Source organism: Nelumbo lutea, chromosome 4 (assembly GCF_056320005.1).
Source record: "Nelumbo lutea isolate HS-2025 chromosome 4, American lotus-T2T, whole genome shotgun sequence".
Classification (NCBI taxonomy): Eukaryota; Viridiplantae; Streptophyta; class Magnoliopsida; order Proteales; family Nelumbonaceae; genus Nelumbo; species Nelumbo lutea.
The window spans coordinates 85,836,864-85,845,939 of NC_142687.1; the positions used below are offsets into that span (position 1 = coordinate 85,836,864).

The following is a 9,076-nucleotide window of genomic DNA, read 5'->3' on the forward strand; positions in this document are numbered from 1 at the left end:
AGTGGGCAGTAAACGTGCCAGCGAACTGAGCCCAGCTTTTGATCGACCCCGGTGCAATGTTCCTGTACCATTGCTTGGCTAATCCTCTAAAGGTGGTGGAAAAGGCTGCGCACATGCATGCCTCATCTGCTCCAACAAGGTGCATTTGAGACTGGAATGCATCGACGTGGTCATTAGGATTGAACTTTCCATCGTAAGTCTCTAGCGTATGCATCTTGAGGTCTTTTGGCCTTGGGGCCGCAAGTATCTTAGGTGACAGGGGGAGGGCCGACTCAGCAATGCAAGAGCCGGCTGTGCAACTACCAAGCTCACTTCCTCCCTCACCCTACTCGGTTCCAGTGGCTGACTGCTTCTTGGCGGTAGGCTGTTCCTAGCTAATGATCGATGCGTTTTATGACATTGTCGCTTCTTTGTTGCTTCCACATTGGTACTATTGACCTCAGTGTTATCCAGTACTTCAACTCTAGTTCGCTCTCGCTCCCGAACACTATCGCGAGGTGGAAGTGGGTTCCTACCTCCAACGTCTTCTCGGTCGCGAAGTTGATGCTAACTATTGCGAAGGGCAGAGGGGTCTCGTCGTGAGCCCGCGCCTCTTGCCCCGAGATAGCGATCACTAACTTGTGGCTCGCGATTCTCAGGCCACGAGTGCTGTTGTTGATCAGTCCTCGTGCGATGACTGAATTTAGGCCTATCTTTCGGGTTTCCTCTTTGAGAAGGTGGGGGTGTACACTGACCGTCAACTCTACTCCGAGGTGGGGTCCGGTCCCGGGGAGGAACTAGGACCTATGAATTTTCCACACTCTGGGGAGGAGATCGACACACACCCTACTACTGCTGTTGATTGTGGGCCTGATGCTGGTTCTGGTTCTAGTACTGATTCAAGTGTTGATGATGCTGGTTTGGCTGTAGTGATGGAAACTGCTGTTGGTACTGCTGATAAAAATAGTATTGTTGAAATTGTTGGAGCTGGTGCATCTGCTACATCTGTAGCTGCGTGGTGTGGACACTTTGGACCAGCTCATCAAATTGCTAGTGCCCGACCCAAGGTTCAAAGTATCGACACATATAGGCCTATATCGGACGATACGTATCGTTCCAACATCCCACCAATACGCCCCTAAAGGGGGTGTATCGGTGGTTTGACCAGTTCAAGGTGTGACGAAGACCTAAATCGGCTCCCCTGAACCAATTTAAGAAAAAAAATAAAAAAAACCACCAAAAGGATTATCGATTCGCCCGGTACGCCGATATGGGCGTATCGATATTTTGAACCTTGGCCCAACCCCAGGAGGGACCACTGAAGGCTCTGGCACGGAGAAGGTGGTGCTTACTTGTGGCAATGGGGCATTCAACAACTTTGTACAGTACTAAGCTTGATGTGTCGATATGGTAGGGATCTCCGAGACGGTAAGGGGGATGGTGAACTAGCCGATGTAGACCGTGAGGAACTCCTGATTGGCCGCAATCTGATCCTGTCCCCCAGAGACGGTCACCTTGATGCTCTTTTGGTGTTGCTTGTAGAGGTCGTTGAGTGAATGAAATAGTGAGATAGGAAGGTTAGTTTTTCGATCATTTTCCCACAAACGGTGCCAATTGATCGTGCGCGATCTGGATGCTCCTAGCTGGAGAGTAGCTTGGATGTTGATGCTTAGCTGGCCAATCGAACTGCAAGAGAAAGGATCAGAGAACCCGGGGGTTAACCCGGCGAGGTCTTTCTAATGCTTAAGCTAGTACTTGCTTAGTAGATTGCGAGCTGGAAATCAGTAATCTAGAGAGCTAGAATGCACTTAGTCGCGTGTACCTGGGTACCGAGGGTTGATGCCTTTATATAGTTTAGTTGTCGTGAGCATCAAGGAACCTCTTTGAGATCTACGGACTGAGCTGGAAGAGTCCATTCCGCTTCGGGAGGTGACTAACATGCTACCTGATAAGACTTATCGTGTCCACCCGATTTGGGCAAGACATGGATAAGGCCTACAGTTGTGTGGCATGATCTTGGACGGTTCAGAGGCTGCTAGCGGGCTTCTGGAATCTTCTATGTGTCGTCTTTGGCAGATTTGGTCATCCGAGGTACCCAGACCTCGGTGCTATCCGAGGTGACTGGGCGCCCGAGGTAACTTAATCCAAGGAGGTGGCAGGAGGTGCTGAATCATCATCCAGTTGGCAGGCCGCGTCTACGTATCCTCTAGTTATCAGGTCGAGCCAAATCACCCATTATCAATTTCCATAATATTGTGGGTCCTACACTAATTGACAACACGATCGGAATTGGACGATTTTGCATCTCTATGGGGTATCTCTTTCTTGTGAAGAAAAGAGGAGTCATCTCTCTCTCTCTTGTGTATCTCTAGTGAGACCGATCTTCCTCTGTTATTATCATCACCATTATGGGATTATCTCAGTGGCAGCTAGGTCTTGGAAGTCGAATTTGTTCATCTAAGAGGTATCGGGCCAGTTCTTGTCCATCTTCTCTTGTTTCCCATCTCCAATAAGTTCTGGTTGAATTAGCTGATCTCGATGCATTATAAATTTGGATTTGTTCTAAAACCTTCAATACGATACAAATTCTTCTATATGTGTTGAATTTCCGCTTCACAGAGTTGAATTATTGTTGAAATTCTTCATTTGGTTAATTATTTTGCTCTTGAGATATAAAGGATGCATCTTCATTAGAATTTTTTTCTCAGATTTTCTTTTTCCCCTCTTGGACTGCTGAATGGAATTGCACAAACACCAGTTGCCGGTGCCGAAGAAGACAACCAAGAGAACCAGTCATTTCTCAACACCTGACCACCCATTTCTCCCCCAACCCCTATAAGTGATGAATTAGACCATCAGAATGCCCAAAACACAACAGAACCAATCAATGTGACAGAGTACGATCCTGAAAAACCAAGAGGAACCCATCATCTATCAAAAAAATAAAAAAAAAGGAAGAAGAACAACAAAGCAACCTTCTTAGATAATGGTAGTACAATTTTAGTATTTTTCAGTAATTATGGGCTTAGTGACCGAACCCATGAATTGATGAAAAATGACAACTGAACATGTCTTACAAAAATTTATAAATTTAGCGGGTGTTATTACATGTGTATGGTTTTATTTTTTTTTGGATTATAGTTGATAAGGGCAACTTTTGGGTCATAATATCAATAAAAGTAATACTTTTAATAAAATTTTTAAAATATGTTAAATTTTTAAAAATAATATCAAATAAGGGCAAAAACATTATTCATCTTCTTTCTCTTGCAAATCATTCATCAGCGCCGCTGCCCGCTGCCTCCTCTGACAACACCTCCGCCTACCTCCGCCCACCTCCACCTCTGCCTCTGCCCAATGCTGCGACATCCACCCACCTCCGGCAACGTTTGATCAAACACATTTCTGACTTTGTACTTAAAAACTTCTGCAATCACTTCTTGCAGAATTCAACTTCACCAATGGAGCACACGCATGGCCCAAGTGACAAAGGAAGCATTTGATTCCTGCAACAGCAGCAGCCCTATCGGCTCTGTTCAATCGACTAGCTCTGTGAGAATCATCTTCAACTCCACAGGCGAGCACTTCTACATTTGGGTTGGCTTGTCCCTCCAGGTGGCTCTATTGCATACTCCACTTGGGCTTCTGGGAAGACCTTCATGGCTGGGTTGGCTTGTTCCACCACCACCACCACTCTGCCACCATCCAGCATAGCTTTTGACGGAGGCAGAGGTGGTGGCATTGGGCAGAGGCAGAGGTAGAGGTAAAGGTGAGCGGAGGCGGCAGTGCTGTTGAATGACTTGCAAGAAGAAGAATATGAATAGTGTTTTTGCCCTTATTTGATATTATTTTTAAAAACTTAACATATTTTAGAAATTTTATTAAAAATATTACTTTTATTGATATTAGGGCCCAAAGGTTGTCTTTATCAGCTATAATCCCTTTTTTTAAAATAAAAATAACTGTCTTAACAAAAATAATATATTTTTGGTGATGTGTTTATTTTGAATCATTCATATTGGCGAAGACCCCCTAAATCTTGGATATTAGACATTTAATCTTTACTTCTCACCCTCTAAGGGTTATATGGACAAAATGGGATCTTATGGACAAAGTTATATCAAGGCAATAAGCAGGTTTTTAGAACCAATCCAGACAACGAACCGGTCAGGGGTCTGGTTCATGGGTTGAATATCCAATCGTTTAAATCGAATGGATGACTTGTTTTGACAAAAAAAAAAAGGCCAAAACTGTTGGATGATTCAAACGGTTTGACTGCCCGGGTCAGCGGTTTACTAACCAAATCAATGGTTTTGGCAAAATAACGGTTCCAAAGTAAAACAGAACTGGTCACAGTTTTCCAATCTAGTCCGGTCCGGTTTTAAAAACCATGGTAATAAAGTTCAAAATTTTGAATACGATACATTCAATACGGGGCATTTTATAGATGGATACACCTATTTTAAGAATTTTTTTAACCAATTAAACAACATAAAAACGGATCCCTCTTTGAAACTTATTTAGGAACTCAACCCATCAGTCTCTCACAGTCTCACCCTCGTGAGAAAATAATTGGGTAGCCATCACAGGAAGCTTTAATTTCTTCCAAGTCTCTCACATCCATGTAAGCCTAAAATCTAGAAACTCAACCCATCAGCCTCTTATTTTTCAAACTTATTTAAGGATTGCAGCCAAACATTATAAAATTTTGAAAAGAACATATTTTTTTAAAATAATTATCTTTCCTTTTGGCTGCTTTAATAAGAAAGTGAGTGAAAGCATGAAGTAATTAGCTGGTCCTAGTTCCTTGAGACTCTTTTGTCCATGTAGTTATCAGTTAACTTGATTCTGTTCCTAGTATTTGGATTTTGTAGGGAATGATGTGCTTTATAGTTGGGGTGGAACCAGGAAAACTCCAGCCCATTTGTAAAAGAATTCACATGGGGACCCCACATGTACATTCAACCATTCATTCGGAACATCCCCTCATGACCCTACATGCACATTCAACCATGCATTCAGAACATCATCCCCTCATGACAAGTGCAGGAGATATATCTAATGCACGGTTGGAAGTCCATGTGGGGATGCCCGTGGGTAAGGGTGTCAATGGACAAAAAAATCAATTTGGACGGATTGGAGGGAACAACAAGGCATATTGGATTGGATCAATCCAGTCTAAATTATTTATTAGATTTGATTGGACTTGGTCTGTCCCTAAAGCTGCGTTTGGTTGCAATACAAATGCAAGTATATACACTATATATTTACTCATTTTTCAATTCATGAATGCAAATATGATTCATATTTTAAACCGTTTTTGTATTCATCTTGTTTGTTTGAAACCAATGCAAAGTATGGGCTCATCATTAAATGCTCCAACTATCTTATTTTCCAATGCCTTAACTTTGGTTAATAAGTTAATTATCAAATGAACACAAAATTGTATCCAAAAAGCAGGTACAGTAATGCTCTCTTCTTAAAGTACAAAAGTGTCAGAAAATGCATTTTTGCCCTAATAATCATTACTTTTTTACGTTTCAAATAAACGCGAACTGGAATACATAAATACTCTAGTTCGATGTTTGTATCGCAAACAAACGGAGCCTAATGAATTTATATTGGATTGGGTTGGATTAAGTCAATATCTGGTCCATTGATATAAGATAAGAATATAGATGTCAATAGACCAAATTTAGATTAAAACCAATTTAAATTAAAATGAATTTGAACAGATTAGATGGTCCAGACATTGAATTGGACCGGTCCAACATGGTCCAAAATATTCATTGGATTAGATTAGACCTAGACCATTTGTAATAAACTCACATTAGACTGGATTGAATTGGAGCAAATCCAATTCAACTGACACCCCTACCTGTGATGTGTGCTTTGTGGGGAGGACATCCCAACCCACAAATGGGAGCACATGTTTGTACCCTTTCTTGACTGCAGGGGATTTGCTTCAGCCTGCAAATACAAATGTGTGAACATGACTGAATAATCAATCACAAGTGAACATGTCATTGTTTTCGTACACATGAGAGCTACATGTAGTGGGGGCCCATGTGTATGGAACATTGGCATGTTCGCTCATGCAGTGGATCTGATTTATCTTGGTCGTGGAATTTACATCCCTCAATACACAGTTGGGATGTGATGTGAGACAATTGTGGGGTGCCTCAGTGGGGCACAGATGTAAATTCTTGATTGTGAATTCCGATCCAATCTGATTTAATAATTGTGGATTTGTGGGATCCATATTTATTGGATTGTGATGATCAAAATTTATCGGATCTAGCTCCTCTCATTCTGAAGACCCTTGTCCTACAAAATTCACCTTTAAAATAAAAATATTGCATTGAATTCTATGGGTAGCCATTCTCACTTTTTTTCTTTGCTGCAAATCCTGTCAGTTGGCGAGCCCAGCCCACTACTAATTGGTTGTTCAAAAGTTGCTATCAGGATTCAGTGGTCAATTTTTGTTGCATAACTGGACCATATAGAATATACGAGGCTTTAATTCGAACATGACTAGTCAGGAACCTGCACGTGCAATTATTTGTTAGTAATTGCAACTATTTGTTAGTAACGAGCGGTTGAGATGGTCAGATGGCATCCCTCCAAAATAAGAAGATCCGGATCAAACATGTGGAATTGAAGGCTTTTCGCGATGTGGTTAGTGAGCATCCTGTTATCCTATTCTATACTAGGGGTGTCAAGAAAATCCAATTTTTAATTTGAGATTTTACATAATTAAATTGAATTTAGATAATTTGAATATATAATTAATCAAATTCAGATATTCGATTAATATTAAATAGTTAATGGGATTCGAATTCAGATATGGCATGATTCATTCGATAAATATCTAATTCAATTGATTATTTAAATCTTACATATAATATATATAATATATAAATAATTTATATATTTATATATAATAATTAAATTATATAAATAATTTATATGTTTATATGCTTTACATAAATAAAATATTTATTTTATACATTTATTAATTACTTAAACTAATTAATTGGTCAAATTCGAATTGAATCAAATATTCAAATATTTAATCGAATTTAAATTTGGATATTAATTTTCAATATCTGTTGAATATCCAAATGAATTTGAATATTTGTTTTTCAATAGAATTTGAAATTAGATATTGCCTGATTAGATTCGGATTCAATCCGTTTACACTCCTAATCTCACCCCATGATTTCTTTGTATTGTGAACTATATAATATTAAAAAAAAAAACATAACTATATGATTCAAAATTTAAATTATAAAACTACCCCTTATTTTCTATATTAAAACTTTAATTTGATCAGGTTAATACATTAAAAATGATGCATTAAGTGACAAGATAAAGTACTTTTGATTCTGGATCTCCTATCCACCAGAACTCTACCCACTAAACACCACCTTTGTGCATTGGGAACATCTCATGCATAATAACAAGAGAATGAAATGTTCACCATGTGTGGCTACCATCTCATGTGGGTAGGTGTGAATAGTCATAATGGGTATGAGATCCGGATTCAGTACTTATTTAATTACAAGAAACAGTTCAAATCAGTTACCAAGACATGGTATCAACAACATTCCAACCAATCATTATAGCCATACATGAGAGATCTCTTGATAAATGATAGGAAAGATATCTCCAATGTGCGACTGCAATGGTCTGGTAGGACAGTGTTGAGAATGTTTTATTGGTGGCATATCCCTACCCCTTCTTTGCCATTTTGCTTGATAGGACAACAGATCAAAAGTATTAGGATGTAGATATAACATTAGAAGGTTGGTTGCCTTTTCGCTTTCGATTATCAGATTATCAAATGGAGGTGGATGCAGAACTAGTGAAAAGAATTAATGGCACATTATTCAAACTCACACGGATTTGTTGGATCTCAACTTGCTTGCTTTTAGTTGAAGCAATGCTTTATTGAATTAGAAGTGTACAGCAAGACAAAATGGTTAGGCCAAATCAAAAAGGGTTTTGGTGGGCCGACCTTGAGATCCACTCCAATGAATTCCGGTAACAATCTACTGGCATCATGCTTTGTTACCATTATCCACCAATGAATTCCGTTCTCATTAAGACCCTTTTCTTTTGTTGGGATCATTTTCATCATTTTTTATTGTATGAGACAATTTTTTGAAAGAATTTTATCTTTTGTAATGTTGATAAGGGCATTTTAATCACACAATAATTTGATTAACTTTTTCCCTCGGTAGAAAGTGATTTATACACCTAGGAAAAGGTAATATTTTTTTATAGGAATGGCAATGGAGCGAGGTGAGGTCAGGTTTTGCCTATTCAGTATCTGATTCCAAATTGACATTTCCCATCCTATTCTCGCCCCGAATCCCGATGGGGCTAAAAATCTTAACCCATCCCCATTCCCACAGGGAACAAAGATCTCCAATTTTGCCTCATCTCGATCATTCCTACTTGTAAATTTATAATTTTATTTTTTATTTTTTTAAAACCTATGTAAAACTATTTTATATTATATAATATAATATAGTATAATAGAATATATATATATATATATATATATATATATATTAACAATTTTATATGTATTATATTATATAATATAGTCAGGGCGAGGTCAATGTCAGGGTTGGGGTAGGGTGGACCGGAACTGTCACCACCCCATCCCTAACCCCCCCAGAGTTTTGGGTATTCTTCGAACCTGTCCTAAACCCTGACCAGTGGTCAAAAAACCCGTTCCGACCAGGGCAAGGCCCCATGGGGACAGGTCAATTTGCCATCTTTACTTATTTAGAAGAAAAAAGCTCAAAAATTTACCTGAAAAAATATTCTTTATATGAACCCTATAATTCCCTATGAGATGGAGAGCAATGCTTAAGTTGCAGGCAAAAGCATGTAGTGAAAACTGTAAATAGATTTGTAGATTTAGTTCTACATTATTTGGAATGATTGTAAAAGGTTTGCAGTCTATTTTTGGATCGATAGAAACTATTCAGCAAAAAAAAAAAAAAAAAGAAAAGAGAAAAACTCATTTGATCGAAAATTGGATGAAAATCATGGTTGTTTGTGTCATTATAATTGCATGGAC

The 9,076-nt window shown here is 38.9% G+C and overlaps 1 long non-coding RNA gene across 1 annotated transcript; it reads left to right on the plus strand.

Annotated features, from left to right (window-relative positions):
- Positions 1 to 2,325: 2,325 nt before the first annotated feature.
- LOC148861494 (uncharacterized) lies at positions 2,326 to 3,989 on the plus strand. The gene is made up of 2 exons (XR_016112219.1): positions 2,326 to 2,443; positions 3,426 to 3,989. It is a non-coding gene; the product is annotated as an uncharacterized LOC148861494 (long non-coding RNA).
- Positions 3,990 to 9,076: the final 5,087 nt, after the last annotated feature.